Raw genomic sequence first — 24,598 nt, 5'->3', positions numbered from 1 at the left:
AGCAAGTAAATACAAGAGCAGTGCTGGGAAAATAAAAAATAAAAAAGAGCAGTGCTGGGGCATTTATTTTTTTATTTTTTGTACCGGGGATCGAACTCGGGTCCTTGTGCTTGAGCAGCAGGCGGTGAAACCACTGAGCTAAATCCCTGGCCCTTTACCTACATTTTTGAAAAGCTTTTTATTGATGACAGAACTCTGTAGTAGCAGTTATTTTCTCAGCACTTCAAAGATATTATCCCCTATCTTCTGGTTTTTATTGTTGATATTTAATTTGTTTGCTTGCCTTTTTCTTTTCTTTTGTGGTACTGTGGATCGAACCCATTGAGCAGCATTCTCAACTCTTTTTCATTTTTATTCAGAGACAGGACCTTGCTCAGTTGCTAAATTGCCTAGGTTGAGCTCCAATTTGGGATCCTCCTACATCAGAGATCCAACCCAACCCAAAGTGATCTCTCTCTCAGATAAATTAAGTCTCATACATCTCATGCTTGTATCTCATCAGTTCTCCAACACTGCTTCTTCAAATATTTCATACTCCTACTTTCTCTATTATCATCTTTCACAGCATTAATTAAATATATGTAGGGATCTTTTTACTCCATTCCCAAGGTCTGCAAATTATGACACCTGGTCCCACTCTGTTCTGCTACCTGTTTTTGTAGTTTTACTGGGACACAACCACGCCCTTCATTTACATACAGCCTAGGGCTGCTTGCAGACGGAAACAGCAGGGTTGAGCAGGTAAGAGGTATGAGAGAGACTGTATGGTCACACAGCTTAAAATATTTACTCTCTGGCCCTTTACAGAAAAAGTTTGCCAACTCCGGCTCCACTCTAAACCTCTTCCATATTTTTCATCTTTGTCTCTTCCATCTTCTACATATTTTTTGTCAGAAATATCTTCCAATTTGCTAACTGCATCGTTAGCTGTAATATACTATTTAATCTAGTCACGTGAGCATTAATTTTCAAAGGGCTGAGGAGTGTAGCTCATTCTTTAACCCTGGTAAGTACTCGCCCCAAAGGGGGAATCACAACTTTTTTAAATGCCAATTTTCTTTATTCCATCCTTCATTTTTAGAAGTTCTCTTTGGTTCTTTGTTCTGTCTGCCTGGTCAGCTGAGTTTCCGCCAATATTTTTTTCAAATATCCCCTTATTTCTTTTAACATATTAAATATATATTTTCTGTATCTGAAAATGCTGATACCTGGAGTTTCTGTTAAGTATGAGTACAAGTGTCATTTCAGTTACTCGATTTCACTGGGAGTTAGAAAATTCAAATCAAAAACTTTACGAGAGGATGTAGATCAATAGCTTCTTTTATACGTGACTGGTGGGGCAAAAGCTGCTCCAAACAAAACCTACTACAAACTACAAAAACCTACTGCACACAAACTACAAATAAACTACATATAATAAGCAGCAAAAGGGCACAACCTGTCATTATCTTGTAAAGTTGAATATTCACACACCAAGACCTAGCAGTTCCACACACGTGCCCAAGAAGACATGCACAGGAATGTCTGAGGCAGCGCTATTCGGAACGGCTGAAAAGGCCTCTGTCTTCACCCACGGGACTCTAGATAGTAGTGAAAATGGATGAATCTTATTATTATTACTACAGGAAACAAGCCAGTCCTAGAAGGGTGTACATAGTATATTTTAAAAATAAATCAGGGCCAGGGATTTAGCTCAGTGGTTTCAGCACCTGCTGTGCAAGCACCAGGACCCGAGTTCGATCCCCGGTACCAAAAAAAAAAAAAAAAAAAAATCAGATAAAGCAACACTAAACAATATATTTCTTTCGACATACATACATTTATCAACAAAATGGTGCCCCAAACCTCAGACAGTGGTTGGGATAGGGCCAAGGTAGAGAGATAGGACTGGCACTTAGGTGGGCAAAGTTAATGGCAGCAATCTGGTTTTCGGCTTGGGTTGTGGGTTCCAATGTGTTCACTGGGTAGTTAAAATGTACTAATAACCCATATAATAAGCAGCAAAAGGGAACAAACTAGTGAAGAAAACGTGTTATGAACCATGAGCTTTGATGCATCCAATTTTGTACACCTGAGAAATAAAGCAAAAGGGATAGAGCTAGACATGACAGAGAGATTTATAAAAACGAGTTTCCACCTGCAAAATTTTTTAACCTGCACGATCAAAGCCATCAATGGTAGTTTTTAGATGTGAACTTTTGTTGACAATTTCATTTCATGGCCTAAAGTTGTTATTCAGCAACACACCAGCACTCTGGGAGGCTGAGTCAGGAGGAGCTCATGGTCAAGCCCAGCCTTGGTGACTGATCAACTTAGGGAGAACTTGTCTCAAAATAAAAAAATAAAAATAAAAAGGGGCAAGGGATGTAGCTCAGTGAAAAGGCCCTGGGTTCAATTCCAAAAACCAGAAAACAAAACACCTCAGTTCTGTATACAGCACCTGAACAGACCAGACTACTAAGAAAGATTCAAGAATCAATGAACTTGGGGATTCTGACCTGGAAGTGGGGCGGGAGAGGTGGGATGAAGGCATCAGGGCAGAGGCGCTGATGCCGGTCCGCCTCTGGGGACCTGAGCCTCAAGGGGAAAGCAGAGGCTCCCGGAGGAGAGACCCGGCCTGGTCCTAGCTCGGGTGGGGACGGGTGGCGAAGTCATCGCGTTTCACAACGGAGGACTTGGCTCTGGACGGCGGCCAGCCCCGCTCTAAGCCCTAAGCCCCGTCCTTGCGGATCCCAACCCGACGCCTGGGCGGCACCCAGAGCCCTCTCTGCAGACTTCCAGCCGACCCGCGCCCCGCCCCGCCCTGGCAGGAGTGGCCGCCCCGGGCTCGGGCGTGGCGGGGCTCTGCGGGTCCCCCACCCCCAGCGCTGGGCGGTCCCGCCCTGCCGCTCTCCCTCGGCCCGGCCTGGTCCCGAGCAGCTGGGGAGCTGAGACCTAAGGCTCGGAGGCCGGTCCCAGCCGAGAAGCCCCGGAGAAGGCAGGCTGGCGCCACGCCGCAGCCGGGAGCGCTCACCGGCGGGGGACTCGCCGCAGCCCCTTCCCCCTCGGGCCCCTTCCCCCTGGGGGGGCCCCTCCTCCGGGGGGCCCCCTCCTCCGGGCCTCCCCCGGCCTCCCTGAAACAAAACCCTGGTTTCGGGGCCCAGAGAAGACTCAGCAGCTTCTTCCAGGGAGTCCCTGGCCCCGCTGCCAACACCACCGGACCGGGAGCAGGGCCTGGCCCCATCCTTTTTATCAGGGGATGGCGACGACAGAGGGCAAGGGCGAAAACTGGGGTGACTCGGATGCGAGTGGAAGCCCCCGCATCTGGTAGAAGGGAGACGCGGAACGCCAGGCGTTATATGTCCTAGGGAGAGTGCGGGTGACCCTCCGCAACTGGGGAGCGCAAGCCCCCGGGAGCCAGGTGAGTCCTGGGTACCCCCCCTGGGTCCCCCCCCACCCCCCCGCAAGCTTTCCAGTCTCTAAACCCCGGATCTGGGTCACAGCACTTTGCATCTTTCAGAGAGCTTCAGCTCTTTGTGGTTAGAAACTGATGACAGGCGAGGCTCAGGAGGTAAGTGACTTGCTCAGGGTCACCCCGCAGCCAGTAACTCGGTCAAGGGTGAAACTCAATAAGGGACTCTTTTAATGTCCCCGAGCGAGTTCCTCAGTGTCCCCGCACACTTGCTGGGACTCTCCCATCCTCAGTGGGGCAAGACACAGCAGGTCAAAAAGGGCTATGTGTGGGAGGTGGAGAATTGCCCTCTGAGCCTGGGGCAGTAGGGGGAGAAGGGGGCTCCCCCACTGCCAGCCTCATAAATAACCACGGGTGTATTTGTAGGCAGTCTGGTGTGATCATGTAGATACATATGCATATATGTGGTAGGCTTGGGAATTGAACCCAGGGCCTCACACAGGCTAGCCAAGTGCTCTGCCTCGGAGCTGCACCCCTGGTCCATACCAGCTGATATTTTAAGGAGAAAAGGGCTGAATTTCAGCATTAAAGGGGCTGTCCCATGATAACAGACGGTTCTCTTCCTATGTTGTTACAGGAGACTGGGTCAACCAATGTAACAATGCAGAGCCCTCTGTATGCATAATGGAAACCCAGGGCCTCTCTCTCAAGAGCCCCAGGAAGGACGAAAGTGGAAGGATGAACCCTGAAATGGAGTACGGGGCAGACTAGGTACAAAGTGGTCCCAGGCTTCCCTTGAGTCTACAGCAAGGCGATGCCAGCCTGTGGATGAACCCAAGATGGCCTGGTGCAGCCCAGTCCTGTACTGCACATGTGCCAACATGCCTCGGACAAGGGTGTATCTGTCACAGAGGCCTTAGTCACTCTTTTTTTTAAAGTATCGAGGGTTGAATCCAGGGCCCTGCACATACGAGGCAAGCATTCTATCCCTAACCCTTTTTTATTTTATTTTGAGACAAGGTCCCACTAATTTGCCCAGGTTGGCCTTGAACTTGTACTCCTGCCTCAGCCTCCTGAGTAGCTAGGGTACAGGCGTGTGCTACCTCGCCCAGATTTTAAGTAGCAAGTTGATACAACCTTCCAGAGCTGGCACCCAGGCTGTCACTCGGAAGCATCCTCTCTGCTGAATGGTGTCGAGGAGCCTGTCAGAAACAGACTTCTCTGTCCCCATCATACACGCTAGACATTCTCTTTACCTCCAGCCCTAGGTTTGCTAACTACCTTTTGGTCAGTGACAGCATCTTGATCTCCCCAACTCCTTTCTACCTCTCCCTCCCTGCTCCTGATGGATGGGTTTTTTAAAAGTTTCTTTTCTTTAAAAGTACAGCTGTGCAGCTGCAGCGGCACATGCCTATAATCCCATGACTCGAAGAGGCTGGGCAGGAAGGCCAGAAGTCTGAGCCTCTCCTGGGCCACTTAGTGACCCTGTCTCGGAATAAAAAAGAAAAAGGACTGGAGATGTAACTCAGAGCAAAGGCTCTAGGTTCAAGCCCCAGGATCACAAAACCAAACAAATAAATAAACGAAAATCTAAAAATAAGTAAAGTAAAACTCTACTGCAGATAAAACACATTTAGCTTACATTCACCCCTGTCCATGTAGGAGAATGAAGGCAAGAAAGCCTCATGGTTCTCTCTAACCAGAGGCCAGCATGAGAGCCCAGATCCAGAGGAGGAGCTGGCCTCATCCCATGAATGAGTAACCCCACTGGCAGGTTTACAGGGCCTTGATTTAGGGCGTCCCACACCTACTTTCAGAAAGCCTGGCCTTGACTGAGCCTGGGGAAAAGCCACTGCGTTTTTAACCCACTTCAAATGCATGTTGGTGAGCTCATCCTCCCCCACCTCAAGTGGGGTCCAGACATGCAGAGGGAGGAGGGACCTTCCCAAAGGCTCGCTGGGAATTCCAAGCCTTCTTGCCTCTCTGCTCTGTCGTCGGGGTTCAGTCCTCTGCACCCCACCCAGGCTGGCTCCAGACCGTCACTTTCAAGGCACAGCCTGGGGGCATCAGCATCTGTTTCTTTCCTAAAACCATACTGGCCTTTCGCCTGTACAGTTGCTGGACCGCATTAGGGGCTGACTTGGGACCAGTTCCTTAGGATGGAGGAAAATGCTCATGATACAGTGTTAGGTAGAAAAAAGATTAAATCAGTAGCTTGATAGTATGTTCCCAATTCTGTTTAACAAGTGTATGGACTAAGCCAAATATGGTGGCTGCACCTGTGGTCCCAACTACTCAGGAGCCAAAAGCAAGGGCTCAGGAGTCCCAGGTCAGCTTAGCAACACAGTGAGATTCTGTCTCTGTGAAACAAAAATGTACAGACTTACATATATAAAAGAAGATGCACCAAAATACTCAACGTATTAACAGTGGATCTCTGGATTTGTGGAATTTAATTTTTGTCTTTTTGCTTTTCCCAGGCTTTCTAGCATGACACTGAGTAGTAGCAGCACCGAGCTCCAACTCCAGAGCTAAGAGAAATGGTTTGAATTCCACGTCCTCCTCTCAATAGCCGTGGGAACTTGGATAAAGTATTTTATCTCTGTGAGCCTAGGTTTCTTTCTTTCTCTTTCTGAAAGGGAGGACAGGAAGGACACCTTCCTTACAGGGTTGACATGAGGCAGAAATGAAGTCATGCAATTTTAGCACCTGGCTTGGTGGCTGATACATAGCATAAGCACTCAGTAAATGTTAGTTATTTGTGTGTATTATGTTTATACATGGGAAAAGTAAAAAACCTTAAAAAATAATTTTTAAAAACTTTGCTTAAAATTCACTATTTGCATTAAAGAACACTTAGAAAACAACAAAAAGTCTCCAGAAAAATCAGTGTCTCTGAAACAGGCTGGAACTAGAATGGCCATAAAGCAAACTGGGCTTTAGATGTGTCAACATTTGAATGAAAAATGCTGGAAGGGAACGGTATCGAACAAGGAGCCACAACCATGAGAAATACAAAGCTAATGAAAGAAAATATAGATTATTTTCTATTGATCCTGGGGAATTGAACTCAGGGCCTTAGGAACAGTAAATGCATGATCTACAACTGAGCCGAGCCACACCCCAGGCTTAGAGGTTTTTTGAAGAAAACAAACCCCACAAAACTGGCTAGGTCAGACCACAGGATAACTGATCAAACGACAAAGCAACAAGCATAAGAAAAGCAAGCAAACCAGAAAATAGGAGGGAAGAGTGTGTGGTTGCATAAGCAGGGGATGTTAGGCCTGGGGAGGTTATCAGAGGGGCCTGGGGCTCTGACAGCAAGGCTGAAGAGTGAGTGGGAAACAGCCTGGGGCAGAAGTTGGCCCCAAGTTGCACAAAGGTCTTCCAGGATCCAGGCTATGGGCCATCCCTGGGAGCTCCAAAAAGCAACGGTTTACAGCAACAGGTGTACAAGAGAAGCTGAGCGAGGGAACAGGACCATGAGCCTGCCACTGATTGGACCAGAGCTAGGATCCTGGATCTCCTCACGTAGACTTGAGTGGTTTGACCTTTCAACAGAACAGCCTGATCTGTTTTGTACCAACGACATAATAGAGGCTGCACACACGAAAGAAAGGAATTACCACCATTGCCAAGGTTCTCAATAGAGCCGAGAGCCCTCCCATCCAGCATGGTAGAGGTGGCCGCAAGAAGTTACAGAGAGGAGGACTGCAGGGGTCTCCCAAGCTCCTGATGTGGGTCTGAGGAGAGGCTGACAGCTTAAGAGCAGCCTCCTCAGACAAGTCTCCCAGGACACTGGCCAATACTTCTTTTCCTATCCCAGTCATCAACTTCCTAGGAACTCTCCCAATCCCTGGCACCTAAGCCTGACTGGGCAAGTGAGCTGACTCCCAGACTGTCACCCCATTCCAGGTACCCTTCAAAGTTTGATTGCCCCCATTCTAAGTTGCACACTCAAACATCCAGAGACCAGGCAGACAAGAAAAATGAGTAAGGCAGGCTGAACATCAGGCACCGGAAGGGAGGTGGTGGCACAGGAGAAACTGCCCACCAATCTGAAGGGGATAACATTTACTTAGCTCCCGCTGACCGTTGCCATGGAAAAAAGGTAGGCTGATATCGTCAGGGCTTCTGGTTTTGGGCAAGTAGCAAAAAAATCTGGATTTCTATGTGAAATCTTCTTTTAAATTTCAGTAACCAACTATAATTAATCTCCAGGGTTGTTTGGGTAGGAGGCAGCAGAGAATTTTAGAGTTGAAATGTCCTTGAAGTACATTGAGCCCAAACTCTTCATCTTACACATGAACAAAATGAAACACAGAAAGGTTCAGTGAGCTCCCAAAGGCAACAGAGCAACTTAAATGCTCAACCCTGGGCCTCCTAACTTCCAGGCACAGCTTGTTCCTTGAGATCCCCTTCCCTTAGGAGGCCTCTGAGATTATTCAGGCATGAGACGATGATATGTTGAACGGAGATGGTGACCTTGGGAAGAAAGTGGGTAAACTTTACTGTGGCCTTGGCTTAATTTAAAAAAAAAGTTTTTGTTTATTCTTTTGTCCATCCATCCATCCATCCATCCATCCTTTACAGATCATCACGCGCCAACACTGGGAACACAGAGATAACTAAGCACCACGCCTTGTTTCAAGGAACTCCAGGCGGATGAGTGCCTTGGTGCAAATGCTGCCCCCAGCAACCATGCTGCCATAGCCTGTTCACATGAACTCTCAGCTAATACTCACACCCTCGTCTGTAAGTCACTTCCTGTGAAAGCATCTGCCAATGTTGAACACTATACTTGAGAACCTAGGAGAGTAGAGAATGCCTCCCATTCTGAGAGAGCCTGGAGCACTTCAGGAAGCAAGAGGAAAATTGTGCTCAATGCTAATTCCCTTCCAGCGCAGGGAAGACAAAAGTGGTTCATGTACGATCTCGGCCCAGGAGCCACTTCATACCAGCCAGAGTCTGCGTGGGTACGTACTGGGGAGAGCAAGGGAGATTCCAGCCAGGGGCCCTTCTGACTTTATCCAGTGGTCTGCCCAATTCCAGTGGCAGCTGGCAGGTGACCTGTGTGGCCAAAGACTGATGGCTCCCTGGGCCATTACAGATTCTACAAAAGAAGAGCAGCATATCACCCAGTCTCTTCCTATCAACAACAGACTTCTCAGCACCGGCTCTAAGCAGCATCTACTCCCAGGAGAGGAATGCAGGGCAAGAGCAAACATGGTGAGGTGGCTGCACTTCTCCACCCTTCACTCGCTTCATTTTTCCAGGGCTCTTCTTGCTCAAATATCAAGCAAAGCCCTAGGGGCTGTACCAAGAGGGTAACCTGTAGCCCATCAGTAGGAAATGACTGTGGCCTGCAGGTGCTTTGCTGGAGAGTTGCAGAAGGCTGGGGCCTCAGGGCCTTTTAGTTACTAGGAAATAATGGGCTGTGACTATATTATAAATGAGTCCAAAGGTTAGCAGGGAGCAGGTGGGCAGGCAGATACCAGGATCCATAGAGAAGGAAGGGAAAGATGGAGAGGATGAGCACAAATTTAATGAGCACTCTTTAATTTGCCCATGGTCACACGGCTGGCCAGGCAGACTGAACCCAGTTCCACATGACTTTCCCTAACCCTGTGCTCTTATCTTACCCCATCTGCTGGACTGCCAAGGCTCACTGGGTGAGTTGGTACACAGGGCATCGCTGTAGAAAAAGGCACTGGAAGGTTTCGGGATTTGGTAAATTGACCCCTGGGCCTGAAAACTCAAGAGGAAATTAGCATTTGTTTTCTCTGTCAATAAAGGACCTCAGTATTTTATTTCCTTGTCTCGGTAAATGTATTTTCCAGTGTTAGGGAAATTTCCCCTGTACCTGCTTCCCTCACAGGGCTAAGTGTCCTAGGTCAGATGTACAAAACAGGAAGCAGAGGGATCTAGGGTCATAGTTTCCTTTAGACTTTTCCACATCGAAGGACACCTCATGTTCCTGGACTTTGGGTAATGCTTAGTGAGATAAATCAAACACACAAGCTTAAATATCACACGGTTTCTCTTATATGAGACACCCAAAGTATAAATAATGTGAAGAGCAACATAAAAGATGGATAATAGGAAAACAGGGAGGTCTTTTGCAAATGGGAAGAGGATAGAGATGGAGGAGGAGAGTGGGAAGGAAAGGGGAAAGGAAGAAAAAAGAATTAAGATGCGTCACATACATTTACCAGCTCCCCAAAATGAATGTAAGCATTATGAACCACAGACATGTACTAATAAAAATTTAAAAATAAATGTTTTTATTTTTTTGGTACCGGGGAATCAAACTCGGGACCTTGTGCTTGCGAGGCAGGCGGTGGAACCACTGCGCGAAATCCCTGGCCCTAAAACTAAATGTTTTTAAAAAGTAGATTTTGGATATGAGGGACCAGAAGCACAACCAGAGGGTGCTCCAGCAGGTTCAGGGTGTCATTATTCAAGGCCTAAGAAATTAACTTTTCCCTCTGAGTTTGGGGAGCCCAAAGTGTAGAAATTACCAAAGCAAAGTCCACTCAACAATTTTATACTTATTATGTGCCAGGGCTATTTTAAGAGCTTGAATATATCAGTGAACAAAAAAAGATTAAAATCCTTGCCCTCATGGAAGATATATTCCAGGAGAATCAAAAGTAAAAGCATCTTATTTTTTTCCCCCCAGTACTGGTGATTGAACCCAGGGCCTTTGCACTGAGCTATATCTCCATCCTTTTCATTTTATTTATTTGGTTTTTATTTAAACTTTCTTTTTTTGAGACAGGGTCTTGCTATGTAGTTCAGGCTGGCCTTGACCTCACCATGTAGCCCAGGCGAGCCTCGAATTCACAGCAGTCAAAGTGCTGGGATGACAAGCGTGTACCAGCACACCTGGCCCTATTTATTTGTTTGTTTGCTTGTGACAGTCTCCCTAAATTGCCAAGTTGCCCAACCTGGGCTCAAATTTAGGATCCTCCTGCCTCAGCCTCCCAGAGTGCTGGGATTATAGGTTTTCAGGAGACATTGTTACATTGCAGAAAGGCCCTGAGCCTGGACATCAGACAAGCCTGGATCAAGGATCAGCCTGAACCCTAACCAGCCAGGTGACCTCTGTGCAGGCACTTAACACACTGAGTATTAGCTTTCTTAGCTGTAAAATGGGGATGACAACAGGCTATCATGTTAGGTCTACTGAAGAATTAAAGATACTGAATATAAAATGCCTGGCCATAGCAGTGTCCAAAAATTGTGACATTTTTTCAGGCCCACCTGAACCCAGATTCTAGGACAACTTGTGTATCCTCTTATTTAGGAGCTACCAGGGCAGCCGGTGCCCTACAGGCAGTTTGATGTGCTGGGGGTGTTCTTGAATTTGAATCCACCTAAGGTCCAGGCATTTCCTGACTGAAGACATCTGCTTCTCATGGCCCCCATGGAAGGGACAGGCCGGGGTGGCCACGAGTGACTGGGCCCCACCCTACTCCAGGAGGCCACAGATAATTGGTGCAGGAGCAGCTATCAGATCTGAGGTGGAATCTGCCTCTCGAAGCATGGGGATGGAGTTAACTCCCTGGAGAGCCAGCAGAAAGGTGCTTGGAGCTGGAGGCTGAACCTGCTGCTGGGTCCTGTGCCTGTGGACAAGGAACCAGGCAGCCTGTGAAGGGCCAGTTCGGGGCTGCACCCCACACCCAAGTTCTGCGAAATTCCCCTGTAGTCTTCATATAAAGTCCCCCTGTACTTTTCCTCCTGCTCTTTTGAGTGAGCTGCCATTCTTACAATCAGATGATCTCTAAGACAAACCCTGTACCTGACTCAGAAGGTGGTTGTTGTGACATAATCTGAAAGCAGCTGGCATTTAGTCGACATTCAATAAATGCTGTCGAATCTCTCCATGTTCTTGTCAACTAGTCAGTCATTCAGCCATAGAAAGAGGAAATCCATAAATAGGCCAGATAAGGTTGCTTCTCAGCCTTTTGTTTTCTGAATACCTTTATTAATCTGTAACATGAAGATGACTAGTAGGGGCTTCTTGGTCGGCTGGGAGTATTAACCCAGAGGATCCAAGTTCAACGCCAAGTACACAGTTAATGAATGTTGCCTTGCATTATTAGGCTACTGTGGTCATTGTTATTTAAGATGTGAAAGTGTTGCCTTAGGTCTTGATCTGGTCCAGAAGAGAAAACAGAGAAGAGTGTTATAGGGAGCGGGGCCAGGGCTTGGGCAGTGGACAGAAGGGATGCAGAGCAGGAGCAAGGTTAATAAGCTTCACAGAAGCTGGGTATGTTGGTACACCCTAAAAATCACAGATACTGAGAAGGCTGAGGAAGGAGGATGACAAGCTTGTGGCCAGCCTGGGCAACTTGGTGAAACCCAGCTTCAAAAGGGGAAGGGGAGGGCTGGGGTGTCGCTGAGTGCTAGAGTGCTTGCCTAGCATGCACGAGGCCCTGGGTTCAATCTCCAGCACTGAAAAAGAAAACAGCTTCACACACATCTAGGTCTTTAACATTTATGTGGTGCTTTTACCTGTGATGTCTCATTTGCCTGTCTCAGCTTTATAGGGCACAAAAAGGAAAGGTGAATCACATACATGTGATGGAAGGGAAAACTGAGGCCCAGTAACGCACACAGTCCACACCAGCCAAAGCTCAAGCCTCTCTTTTATAGCACACTGCCTCAGAAAGCAAGATGCAGGGCTAGAGTGCAGAGGGAGGGTCTGAAGACAAATTGAGGGTTTCTCTGGAAGTTTGTTTGTTTGGTTGGCTGTTTTTGCAGGCACCATCTGGGGCCTTTCTGGGGAACCCAGTGATGCAATGTTTCTGTCCCATTAGAGCCAGATGCAGTCCTCGGGGTTATCCAGCCACCGTGTCTCATGCCCACTCGCTTGGATGTCCCTTACCTTTAGGTACTCTCTGGGGAAAGAGTCGGAAATTCCCTGCTGCCACAGCCAGGCCTTGCTGTAGGTCCTCAGCTCAGCAAAAGCTTCCTGAGCTAAAGGTCAAAGACTCTTCTCAGCACCTCCCCATCTCCTGGATACTGTTTCTCCTCAAACCTTAACATAGTGGCTGGCATATGGCCTGCACTCACTTTATGTTTGTTGAATGAATAAATGAATAAAATGAATAAGCCAATGGACGACAGATTGTCTGACAATAAAATGCCTGTGCTGTCACAGCAGAGTGGCTGTGCCCTGTTGACTCTTAGTTCCCAAATCAGAGCTCAGTGGCCAATCCTCCTTAGTCAGCGGCCAAGGAAGGCTCAGATATGGGCATTTCTCCTTCCTCCCTCCTCACTTCCTCTTACTTCTCAGAGGAGCCGCCCTGAGGAAAGGGCAGGCCCGGGGATACCCAGGCTGGAGGAAGGCTCTGCCCACTCCTTCCCACACTTTGAAACTGCCCTGCTTCTCCTGTTCCAGGCCCAGTAGAGCCAGCTCCAGCAGGAGCTGCCCGGTGATGAGTGGCGCCAGAAGTGCTTCCTTCTTTGCATTTTTCTAGTTGCTGATGACCTTGATTCTTACTAATCACAGCACAGTAGCTTTATGGTTTCCATCATCTTTCTTGCAGAATGCTCCTGGCCTAGACCTCCCAGCCCTGTACGTCACCCTCGAAGGGACAGGACTGGCTCTCCCCGTCATGTGTGGACACTGGGTACGCAGGGAGCCCAGTGATGTGCTGGTGGGGTTGAGCATCTAGGCGCAGACCTGGACGGGCAGGAGCTGAGCTCCAGCCCTGGCTCTCCCTCAAAGGGCCCCAGTGTCTTTGGGCAAGTTGCTAGGTTTCCATTTTCTCACTTGTGAAAGGAGGAAATTAGACCATTTCTCCAGCTCTGTCCACTGGACAGACCTCCCCGTGTCCAAGGTCAGAAAGCTCCTGAAGTCTGGATGCCAGCAGTGCCCATCCTCTCATTCCAACAGATGCCCTACGAGTGCTTCCCATGAAGAAGCCTGTAGTACAGATGGCAGGGAGGAAACATCAAAAATCATCTTAATGGTCCATGAGTGCCAGGAGAGCAGGCAGTCAGCAGGCTGCTGCTGAGGCCAGATGCCATCCTGCCCGAGACACCAGTGCTGCCTCAGACAGGGCTGGAGGCAGTGCAGCGGGTGGGAGCAGACCGCCTCCCTCACCTGCCAGAGCATCTGGCTCTCCACACCGCTCAGAGTCCCCCGTCCTGAGGGACACAGTGGCCCAGCCCTCCTTCTCGGCCTCTCCTCTGCCAGTGCGCTGTTCTATCCTTTCTCCTCCTTCAAATCCTGCCTGGCAGTCAGCTCCTCCAAGAATAACCCAGTTGAGATCTGCCAAGTTCTAGTCTCCCCACTCCCATAAACACCTCAACTTCCAGGCCCTGCATTCAGTGCCCCAGCATGACTTGGTCAGGCCTCCCTGCAGGGGCTGAGGTCCTATGTGAATTGCTGCGCTTGTCGTCCACCAAATGGGGGCACGCAAGGGTGGGTGCTTCCTGAGAGTTACCTCCATCCTCAGCTGCCGAGATGTGAAGCCGGGCACGCTGGGCAGAGGCATGCTGGGTACCTCCCTCTCCACCCATGGGCAGCTGCCCTGGCCAGTCCAGGGGGGCTAATGCAAAAATCTGCACAGGAGTCTGAACAAGGGCTGGGTCAGTGTGTCTACCTCCAGGGTCAAAAGTCTGGACTGAGGGCAAGGCCACACTGGCCCAGCGGCTGGCAGCTTTACCCAATTTCTCCTAACCCAGCCCACGGTTCAGAACCCTAACCTATTCAGCCCACAGCACTGACTACAAGCCCTGACTCCCAATGTCCACTAATATCTTTATACATTTTTAAAAATGAGTGCATATTGGCTATCCAGTCCAATGTCTACTAATACTATCTTTTGGCTGAGCCATACAAAATTAACTTCTGGGCCAGGGATTTAGCTCAGTGGCACTGCGACTCCCTCCCAAGCGCAAGGTCCTGAGTTCGACCCCACGTGGGGGCAGGGGTGGCAGCACTGTCATCTGGGCCACTGACGGTGCAGCAGGGGCACCTGGAAAGCTTTCCTTAGCCCGGGAGTGAAGAGGCTCCCAGCGCGCAAGAATTCAGAAGGGACACGGAAGGTCAGTCGGCAACAGCCCTCAGTGCCTGGGGTTCCCACCATCCTGCCCCCCATGAACTGCCCCGGCCCAGTGGGCCCATCTGTCATGCATCGAGATGGAAGACTTCCCAAGGGACCACTGTGTCTCTGTCCAAGGGGACTTAGGAAAGATGCTCCTGTGGTCAGGGGTTTGGGAGACAGGTGAGAGGAGTCTGGGAATCTAGGAGTCTTTCCTCTCTCTAGCTTGTACGTCAAAAATTCAACCTGAGAAGCTGAAAAGAACAGCATAATAAACAAATACAGATCCTTCATTTAGATTCACCAATTGTTCACATTGCCTTCTTTGGGCATGCACATGCGCGTGCGCGCGCGCACACGCGCACACACACACACACACACATACATTTACATACTTTTATTGAACTATCTGAAACTAGTTTGTATATATTTTGTCCCTAAATACTTTTGTGTACTCTGAACCAGGCATGCAGCGCACACCTGTAATCCCAGCACTCTGGGAGGCTGAGGCAGGAGGATCACCAGTTTGAGCCCAGCCTGGCAACTTATTGAGATGCTGTCTCAAAATAAAAACTAGAATGGGCTAAAGATATAGCTCAGTGCAAAAGCCCTGGGTTTGATCCTTAGTACTGATGGGGGAGTGGAGGGGCACTTTCTATTTTCTAAAAATAAGGATATTCCTCTATAAAATCATATTACTGTTATCATACCTAAAAACCTTAACAATAATCATATATCATCTAATAGCTACATTAAATTTTCCTGGACAGGGATGTAGTTCTGTGGTAGAACACTTGGGACATGAGACCCGGGTTCAATCCCCAAGACCTAAAAAGAACGATAAATAAACTTTTCCCACCTGACCCTGAATGTCTTTACAATGTTTCTCTCCCAAGTGCCAATTAAAGTTTTTACATCATATTTGGCTAGAATGTTGAGTATCTCTTCATTTTCTTTTAATCTAGACTGGCTTCTGCCTCCCACCTTTCCCTTGCAACACACAATTTTTGTTTTTTATGACATTTTTGGAGAGTCTTAGCTGTTGCATAGAATGGCTCACAGTCTAGATTTTGTTTTTTTGGTACCGGGGATTGAACTCGGGTCCTTGTGCTTGCGCAGCAGGCGGCAAAACCACTGAGCTAAATCCCCGGCCCCTATTCTGTGTCTTTGTAATTAGGAAGGACAAATATTTTTGAAGAGAACCCAGAGAGGGAGCTGGAACTTCTTACTGCAGAGCTTAAGGGGGTTCTGATGCTGGGTGGTTCTGGTCCCGCCACTGCTGTTTGATTACTACTGGGTGAAGTGCTAGAAATCTTTCCAGTGTAAAGAGCAACGTGTGGGTTGATACGTGGTGCTGTGGCCTGAACGTCAGTCTCCTTTCCAAAACACTTTCTTAGAAGTCTGAATCCCCAAAGTAAGTAGGGGTACTAGGAGGCAGGTCCCTTGGGGGCTGATGAGGTTACAATGCTGGATCCCTCCTCAATAGGATTAGTGTCCTCAGGAGACACAAGAAGAGACCATCTCTCTCTCTGGCTCAGGTGAGGGCACAGGAGAAAACAAACCAGGAAGCAGAACTCTTGCCCGACACCAGATCTGCTAGTACCTCGATTTTGGACTTTCCGCCTCTGGAACGATGAAAAATAGATTTCTATGTTTAAGCCAGCCAGTCTATGATGTGTGTTATACCAGCCTTTCACCCAATGGTTTTATAATCCACTAGTGAGCTTACCTTGAATCAGCTATGATAAGAGGGCTGTAAATTGGTTAATTTAAGATTCTGCCAGGGGCTGGAAGAATGGTGAGATGTAGACCAAGAGGTACAGAGCTTCAGTTAGAAAGTGCAGATTTCTGTGATCTATTGCAGAGCACGGTGACTACAGTTAAGTGTAATGTGTGTTTCAAAAGTGCTAAGATATGGGCCGGGCATTTAGCTCAGTGGTTCCAGCACCTGCCTCACAAGTTCAAGGATCTGAGTTCGATCCCCGATACCAAAAAAAAAAAAAAAAAGCGCTAAGATAGCGGATTTTAAATGTTCACACCACATTTAAAAAAATAAAGGTATGTATGTGAAGACATGCTAATGACCTGACTTAATCATTCTATAATGTATACATAAATGAGAACATTATATAGTATGTTCCATAAACATATACAAATTACTTGTCAATTAAAAATTTAATTTTTGAAAGTTCCGTTATTATTTCTATATTTGATTAGTTGGCATTGCAGTTAAGTTTTTTCTCCCTGCTCTACCTTGACCCTTGTTAACTGTCAGCCTGGACTCGTGGAACTCTCTCTCTCTCTCTCTCTCTGTACTAGGGAATGAACCCAGGCCTCTGCACTGAGCTACATCCTCAGCCTTCTCAGCCTTTTTATTTTTTCTTTTGGGATAAGGTCTCCGTAAGTTGCTAAGTCACCCAGACTGGACTCAAACTTGCCACCCTCCTGCCTCAGTCTCCTGAGTTGCTGGGCTTATATGCTGTTACCGTTTTTAATGCTCAGGAAGTCTCACATTTGCCTGCTGGGAGCTCCTTTAGCCTGCTCCTGTGACCTTTGACAGGAACACGCTGTAGCCTCTGGCACAACATGGATCACGTGTACTTTTCCAGTCTGAGACTTGGAATCAGCCATTTTTTTTCCTTTTCTTTTTTTTTTTTTGGTACCGGGGATTGAACTGGGGACCCTGCACTTGTGAGGCAGGCAGCAGAACCACTGAGCTAAATCCCCGGCCCCAAGAATCAGCCATTTTCTAAGAAACATTGGTTTCTTTTAGAGAAAAGTAGTACTTGGAAATGCAAATCCGGGCGCTAGGTATAGTATTGCTTCTAGATCCTTTCAGTGGCTAGATCTACAGAGATATACAAAGAACGACAGTCTGCTTCCTCCCCTCCTCTACTCCGTCTTCCTTCTTCTTCTAGAGCAGGATCCTGACTTTCAAAAATATAACTTGCAATGTGGTTACTCCTTTGACTCTGGCTACAACGGGCAAAACATTGTTTCCAATTTATGACACCAATACTTCAATAAGTAACATACTCACAAACTAAAGTTCTTTGCAGTTTTTTTAATCTTTAGACTATGTATTCCATTAAGAATATAGACTCTGGGCTGGGGATTTTTTTTTGGCACCGGGGATCGAACTCGGGTCCTTGCACTTATGCAGCAGGTGGTAAAACCACTCAGCGGGGATTTAGCTCAGTCGTTCTACCGCCTGCTGCGGACCTGAGTTCCATCCCTGGTGCCAAAAAAAAAAAGAATATAGACTCTAAAAGCTAGGCTTGGTGGTGCAGACTTTTAATCCCAGCATTCTGGGAGGCAGAAGGACAGCAAGTTTGAGCTCAGCCAGGACAATATAGAGAGGACCTCATTTCAAACAACAAACAAAAAAAGGGCTAGGGATGCATTCAGTGGTAGAGAATATTCCCAGTATGCATGAACCCCTGGGTTCAATCCTCAGCACTGGGGGGAAAAAAATTTTAAAAAGAATATAGACTCTGTATTATGATTAAAAATTACTTGAATTCTTTCCTTTGTAATCAAATTGTTATTCAGTTAGTCACTGCTTCGGTTGCAGTCAGCTTTAGGTTTGGTTTTTTCTTTCTTTTGGATTTAATTTTTGAACCATGTAAATATTTTAATCAAAACTGTCTGAAAAGCATAACCAAAAACAACTCATTGTCAGCCTTCTCCTCCACTCTGTTCTTAGTATCTACCCTCTATGGGAAATCATTTTAATTGATTTCTAGTTTACCTTTCTTGTGTATGTATGTCTATCTGCAACAACTCTTTATTTCTCCTGCTTTCTTGTCCAAAAGGTGGCACATATTACATACATTCTCCTGCATCTTGCTTGTTTTTATTTAATAACATATCCTAGAAGTGAAGTCATGTCATATCAGTTCATGGGCTCCTGCTCACTTTCTTGGCTGTGTAGTACTCCATTTAGCAAATGTACCATTATTCACTCAACCAGGCTCTTAACGATGGGCATTTGGATAGTTCCAATGATTTCCTATTACAAATTTGTCTTCAAAACCCATCTTATAGAATGGCGATGACACCTGCCTGTAATCCCAGCACTGGGGAGGCTGAGGCAGGAGGGATGCAAGTTGATGGCCAGCCTAGGTTACATGGAAAGTTCAAGGCTTTCAAGAACTACATAGGGAGACAATGTCTCAAAACACCAAAAAGGAAAAAGAATCACTTTATGTATATGTCTTTCCCTATTGGAGAATATGCACGTTTGGGATAAATTTTGAGAAGAGTGGTAGGTAAATGTGCATACAGTTTAATATTGCGTACGGGGCTTGCACTGGTTTGTACCCAACACTGAGTTTGCAAATTAGGTGGACCTTGCTGTGAGGTGTCCTGGGCTGAGTTCCCTTGAAGGTAACCCAAGTCCTTAACTTTGGTAGCAATAAACACACTACCCCATAAGCTGGGTGCAGTGGAGTACATCTGTAATCCCAGCACTCAGGAGGCTGAGGCAGAAGGATTCCAAGTTCAAGGCCATGCTGAACTACATAGTGAGACCCTGTCTCAAAAAAATACATAAAAACTCTACCCCAAACCCCTCTGCTCACCCTAAATGGTAGCATGAGGGAAAGGGGAAAGAGGCCTCTGAGTCCATGCTAATTCATCTTTGGTGAACTGCCACCGGATTGGGGTATGAGACTTGGGAAGCCAAAGGAGAGAAGATGGGGTGGAAAACCAGTCAGAGAAGAGCTCCAGTGAGAAGAGGTGGAGGCAGAAGAGAGAGGACCCCACCCTCTGAAGCCCAGGTTCTGCCCTTTGTCCCCAGGCCACTATCCATGGCTCCTCCCCCCGGGGAGCCCCTGCCTCCACTGAACTAGGTCCCCCTGGTTTCACTGCAACCAAAGTTTGGGTGGGCTGAACACAGGCCTGGTTTGAGGCAGACGAAGAAGCAGATTCCCATCGTCTCTGTTTCAACATCTGTAGAGGAAATAACTCAGAGGAGCAGGAATGGCTCACACAAGGGAAAGAGGAAAGAGGACACAAAGAGATGCTGGCTGGGAGAGGAAGCAGAGTACAAAACATTCCACAGGGCCTTGGACTCCGGCCCCATGGCCTTCGAGATCCCTGTGACTACCGAAAAGGGGAAATGATACAGCCATCATGGAAAACAGTATGGAGACTCCTCAAAAAATTTTTAAAAGGGCCCAGGATTTAGTGCAGAGGTGCTGCCCCTGCAGGCACAAGGTTCTGAGTTCAATCCTTGGTACAAAATAAAGAAAAAAAAATTTAAAAAGGGCTGAGGTGTAGCTCAGTGGTAGAGTACTTGCTTGGCATGCACAAGGCTGTCAGTTCGAACCCCAGCACTACACACACACACACACACAGAAATACCATATGATCTAGCAATCCTACTGCTGGGTATATATTCAAAGGAAATAAAATCAGTATGTTTGAGAAGTACTCCCATGTTTATGGCCACACTATTCATGACAGCCAAGAAAATGGAAACCACCTGAGTGTCCATCAACTTATGAATGCATAAAGAAAATGTAGTGTACATATATAGCAGAATACTATTTGGCCATTAAAAAGAAAACAATCCTGTCACTTGTGACACAGGGAAGGAACTAAGCCAGGCACAGAAAGACAAGTTCCACATGACCTCACCAATACATGGAGTCTGAAAAAAGTGAATTTTACAGAAGCTGAGAGTGGAATAGTGGTTACCAGAGGCTGGCAAGAGTAGAAGGGATGAGGAAAGCCACAAGAAACCGTTCTGGTACGACAGGGAACCGTAGGGGTGTTACAAGTAATGCGCTGAATGTTCCAAAAAAGCTAGAAGAAAAGATTTTGAATGTTTTCACCACAAAGAAATGATAAATGTTTGAGAAGACAGATACGTTTACCCTGATTTGAACACTGTGCAATCTGTACATATATCAAAACATCACATGTACCTGTGTGTGCAATTTTGTGTCAAATTTTTTTTTTGGTACCAGGGATTGAACTCGGGTCCTTCCACTTGTGAGGCAGGCAGCAGAACCACTGAGCTAAATTCCCGGCCCTCAATTTTTAAAATGTATAAAATGTACAGATATGTTTTATAAACTACGTTTAAAAAAGGAGAAATGAGGAACCCAGGGGAAAAAGGCTGTCGGTCTAGTTAGATGGGCCCTGGGCCCGACCTTTCTCACCCACCTCATCCCCACTTAGCAACTGAGGACAGGAAGCAAAGCCCTGGGGAGCAGGAGCTGGGTGGGGAGCCCCCAGGTGAGGGCAGCCTGGGGAAAGGGGGCAGCGGGATGTCCCCGCAAGGTCAAAGCAAACGCGCTTTCTAGGGGACCCAGAAGAGCGCACTCATCTCCCTCCAAGCTAGGTGGGCCTGGAACGTTCTTCCTGGGATGGGCAGGGCTGACCCTCAAGGCAGTTGCTGGCCCCAAGGTCAAGAGCACGGAGAGAAGAGGTCCAGGAGGGCTGCTGAGGGAAGAAGCTCTCGTGGAAAGTTGTGGCAGCTGGGGCACCGCAGCTCTCTCAGGACCTTCCAGAAGGTGAGTAGGGAGAATAAGGCTTCCTGAGACCTTGCCCCAGCGCTCTCCGTCACCCACACCCCACTCGCTTCTTCCAGCACCCACACCTCGGGCAAATGCTGACTGCTCTACTCCTGGCCCCTGCCTCGGGCCTCCATTCTGACTTTCATCTGACATCGGAGACTGCAGCTATCCACAGATCTGGCTCAGCCCCTCCCTTCCCGCAGTATCTGGGGAGTAGGAGCCCCATTGTACAGAAGGTTAACGGAGACCAGAAGACAAGCTAAGAACCCCTTCCTGTCCCCCTCAAAGAGGTTGACGGCCTGGATGCTCCAAGTGCCTCTTCCTTTTAGATCATGCTCTGACCGAGCGCCTCCAACGCCTCCGTGCTGGGCACGGTGAGTGCAGGCAAAGGCAAGCTGGGCTCCTTCACTTGACCTTGATCCAGCGACACGGAGGTGGGAAATGGAAGGGGAGGGGACTGAGCCGCGCCGGGACTGGAGGCAGCAAGCCTCCACATCCCAGCTAAGTGCTCTCTCCACCAGCCACGGAGTGCTCTGAGGCCCAGCTCGGAGGGAGGAGCAGAGCTGTGGGAGAGGCTGACAAAGGGTGGGGCCCAGAGGCAGCGGGAGCGGGAGCCTCGCGTTTGCTGCACTCGCCGTCCTGCCCCGTAGGACTGGAGCCCGGGAGCAGATTCTCCGGCCCCCAAGGGCCAGGGCTCAAAGCCACGGGGCAGTTGCCTCAGGGGCGCCAACCGGGGGCCTCTCCAGGTGGCTCTGGAAAGTGCCTTGGAACCCACCCCCGGCAGGGCACCGGACACAGGCAGGCCGGCTGCAGGAATGGGGATGTGGTTCCCAGGGTGACAGGGGGAGAGCGTTTGGTTTCAGGGTTGTACTCCTGCCAAGACTGGGGGGAGGACTCCCTCGGGGTAGCAAAAAAAAGCACTTCCCCCTCCTTCCCACAGAGCAAGGGCACTGATTCCGTGGGCCCGTGCCCACTAGGGATGGCCACATTCCCCCCCAGATCAGAATACAGGCGGCGGGAGCTGTCTGCTCGGGGTGCCAATCACTAAGTACCTCAGAGTGAAAACGGGCTGCGGTTGCTTCCCGGGCCCCCTTTTAAGCTCTGCCCCAAGGCTCTTGTACTCCAGGTTCTCAGCCAAGCCTTTCCCCTCCCTCCAAGCAGACTAGCTGGGCTGCAGGCAGTTTTTCTCTCCCCCGGGCCTCACTCCAACCGATCCGTCCGCTCCAGGTCTAGGACCTAGCGTCGGCCTCCTCCTCCTCCTCAGCACCCCCATCTCACCCGAGGGCCCCCTCTATTCCCTGTCCCAGCCTGGAATGACCCTGGTCTCCCTCCCTTCCATTTTAGGGGGACCTGAGCAGTGGGGGCCTCCAAATAGGAAAGGCAGGAGCAGGGGCACCTGGGGTGGGTGTGGGGGCTCGGGGACGAGGGGCGGGGAGGATCTGAAGACTGCAGCCGGGAACCCCCCGGAGGAGGAGGTGGCGCGGTAGAGCGGGATCTCCTACTCCCTCGTCCCCATCCTCCGGTCCCCGCCCGCGGTGGCGGTGAGCGCCCGCCTATTTCTCCCTCTGACTTTCTCCCTCGCAGGCCAGCAGGCGCCGGCAGCACTTCTGCAAGTTACCGTGAGTCCGGCAAGAAGGCCCAGGAGGGAGGGGCCTCCCACTCCTCACCCGGGACGCGGCCGGCCTCTCCCGCGCCCCGAGCACACAGCCGGGAGAGAGCGGCGGGCACCGCGGCGAGCGCGAGAGCGTGGGGCCGAACTCGCCGCGGCAAAGACGCCCGCCGCAGCCTCCTCCGAGAGGAGCCCGGGGTGGCGGAGAGGGGGCGAGGGCGGGAGGGAGGCCCGAGGCCGACGACTCCCCAGCCTCACTGGCTCCCCGGTAGGCTACCCGAGGGCCTCCCTCGGGGCGCCCGAGGCCCACACACTCAGCCAGCCGACTCCAGCCCCGAACCCGCGAACTTTTCAACTTCGCCCCTCTCCGGCCTCCCCGTGGGGACTGGAGCGGGGCGGGGCGGCGCCCTCGGAGGCGCTCGCAGGGCGGTGCAGGGCGCTCACGCTCGCCCGGACGGCAGCAGCGCGAGGAACTCCCAGCTTTTTCCACAGCTAATTACAGACGTAAGAGTCAGGATGTTTTGCAAGCGGCGGAGAGAAACTGCTGAGGTTTCTCTGCAAAGCCAAGGAAATTAACTTGCGCCCTCCCCGTGCCCACCCCAAACTGCCTCCAGCCGACCTCCACTCCAGCTCCCCCGGAGCCCCAGGCGCGCGCCCGCCCTCTCTCTCCCTCCCTCTCTCGTCTCGGGCTTTCGAGAAAGGGAACAGTCGCGGAAAATATTTTTGCAACAGTTTTCCATTCTGCGTCTCTTTCCCAAGCCGAGGGGAGGGCGGGAACCTGCAGGAGGGGGTGAGTGCTTTTTCCAACGGCTTGGAGCGGGTGTGAGGGCAACCCCGCCACTTCCCCGCACCACCCTCCGGCCCGGGAAGGACAAGAACCAGGGAAAGAAAAGAAAATCACTTGCTTGATTGCACGGTTCTTCGGGGCTGAAGAGAGGAAGGCCAGTATGTGACAAATAGATGCACACGCAGACACGTAAACAAGGTCCTCCAAACCCAGCCGCGTGGAACAAACGCCAGCAAGAGGCGATTCGGGAGTTTTACAAAGAGCCGAGAGGCAGCAGAGAAACTAAGTTGGCACCGCGCGGACGCTCCCCGCAAGCCTACCTGCCCTTCCAGCAGAGCCGGCCCTCCGCGGCGGGACCGGCCCTCCGCGCCTCCATGCACCGGCGGGGCCCCGGCTGGAGCTGCAGGCTCGCGCGCTCGCCCTCACGGCCGCCGCCGGGGCGTGGGCCGGGGCTCCTCCCGGCGCTCCCAGGAGCGGGACCCGCCCGGGCGCAGACGGACGCGGGGAGCCGGGCCGGGGTCCCTGATCCCGCTCTCCAGAGGGGTGGCTCCCCGGGAAGTCGGTGCCCCCTCCGCACCCCCAGCCCCGGAGGGTCTCAGCGGCAGAGCTTCCTTAAGAAAATGCTTGTCATGGCAACAGCTCCAGCCAACTCGGGCCAGGCTCCGGCTCCCCGGCTCTCCCGGCGGAGCGGGAGGGGAGAGGGGAGGAGCCAGGCCTCGCGGGGGTGGGGCTTGGCGCCAGGCCAGACCATTACTCTACTGTTAAGGTGGCCCGGCTCTCCGCGCTGCGGCTGTTTCCTGGTGTGTTTTAAGGGGGAATGGCAAGAGGAAAGGGAAGAATCCACTGCTCTTTCGGCTTTCCACTCGCGCTTGCTCTTATTTGAAACGGAAGTAGAGAAGGGGTGTGTGCTAGGGAGGGGTGGAGGTGGGAAGTGGATGTGGGTGGCGGTATTCAACCGTTGCTGCGTGGTAAGGAAATAAAGGAAGCGCCTGCAGGCTGTTGGCTTCCTGCATCTCCCACTGGCCTCTCAACCTCTTATTTACACCCAGGACCCAGAAACCCAAGGTGTCTGTGGACCCCTGTGCCACCCTGGGCACCCTCCCGCCCCGTCTCAATCCGAGGCTTTTGGAAGGCTGGGTTGCTTTGGAGGCTCACAAACCTGCCTCCTCTCCTCCGTTTCAAACACGGATCACATTTTGTCTCCTCTGTTCCTGGGCCCCAGAG

At 49.9% G+C, this 24,598-nt stretch overlaps 1 protein-coding gene and 1 long non-coding RNA gene across 8 annotated transcripts in view; one reads left to right on the top strand and one right to left on the bottom strand.

The window, feature by feature from the left end:
* Nucleotides 1–24,072, bottom strand: part of Atp2b4 (ATPase plasma membrane Ca2+ transporting 4) — an 87,317-nt gene extending 63,245 nt beyond the window's left edge. For 3 of the 6 annotated variants that reach the window (XM_013078622.3, XM_087193923.1, XM_087193922.1), the window contains exon 1: nucleotides 23,695–24,072. The gene's annotated coding sequence lies outside the window, so the exon portion shown is untranslated. Of the gene's footprint in view, nucleotides 1–23,492; nucleotides 23,672–23,694 lie in introns of those variants that run through there. The other 3 variants (XM_004862182.4, XM_004862178.4, XM_087193921.1) reach the window with 2 other exon arrangements.
* LOC110345344 (uncharacterized) lies at nucleotides 2,894–9,201 on the top strand. Of its 2 annotated transcripts, none has more exons than XR_015444242.1 (2): nucleotides 2,894–3,400; nucleotides 5,872–9,201. It is a non-coding gene; the product is annotated as an uncharacterized LOC110345344 (long non-coding RNA). The 2 variants fall into 2 exon arrangements; XR_015444243.1 differs by having other exon boundaries at nucleotides 4,029–9,201.
* Nucleotides 24,073–24,598: the final 526 nt, after the last annotated feature.

This window comes from Heterocephalus glaber, unplaced genomic scaffold, assembly GCF_053883595.1.
Source record: "Heterocephalus glaber isolate CG9 unplaced genomic scaffold, H.glaber_assembly_v1.0 deba00001600, whole genome shotgun sequence".
NCBI classification, from domain to species: Eukaryota; Metazoa; Chordata; class Mammalia; order Rodentia; family Bathyergidae; genus Heterocephalus; species Heterocephalus glaber.
The sequence above is the reverse complement of the archived record's forward strand: the minus strand, read 5'-3'. Positions and strand labels throughout refer to the sequence as shown.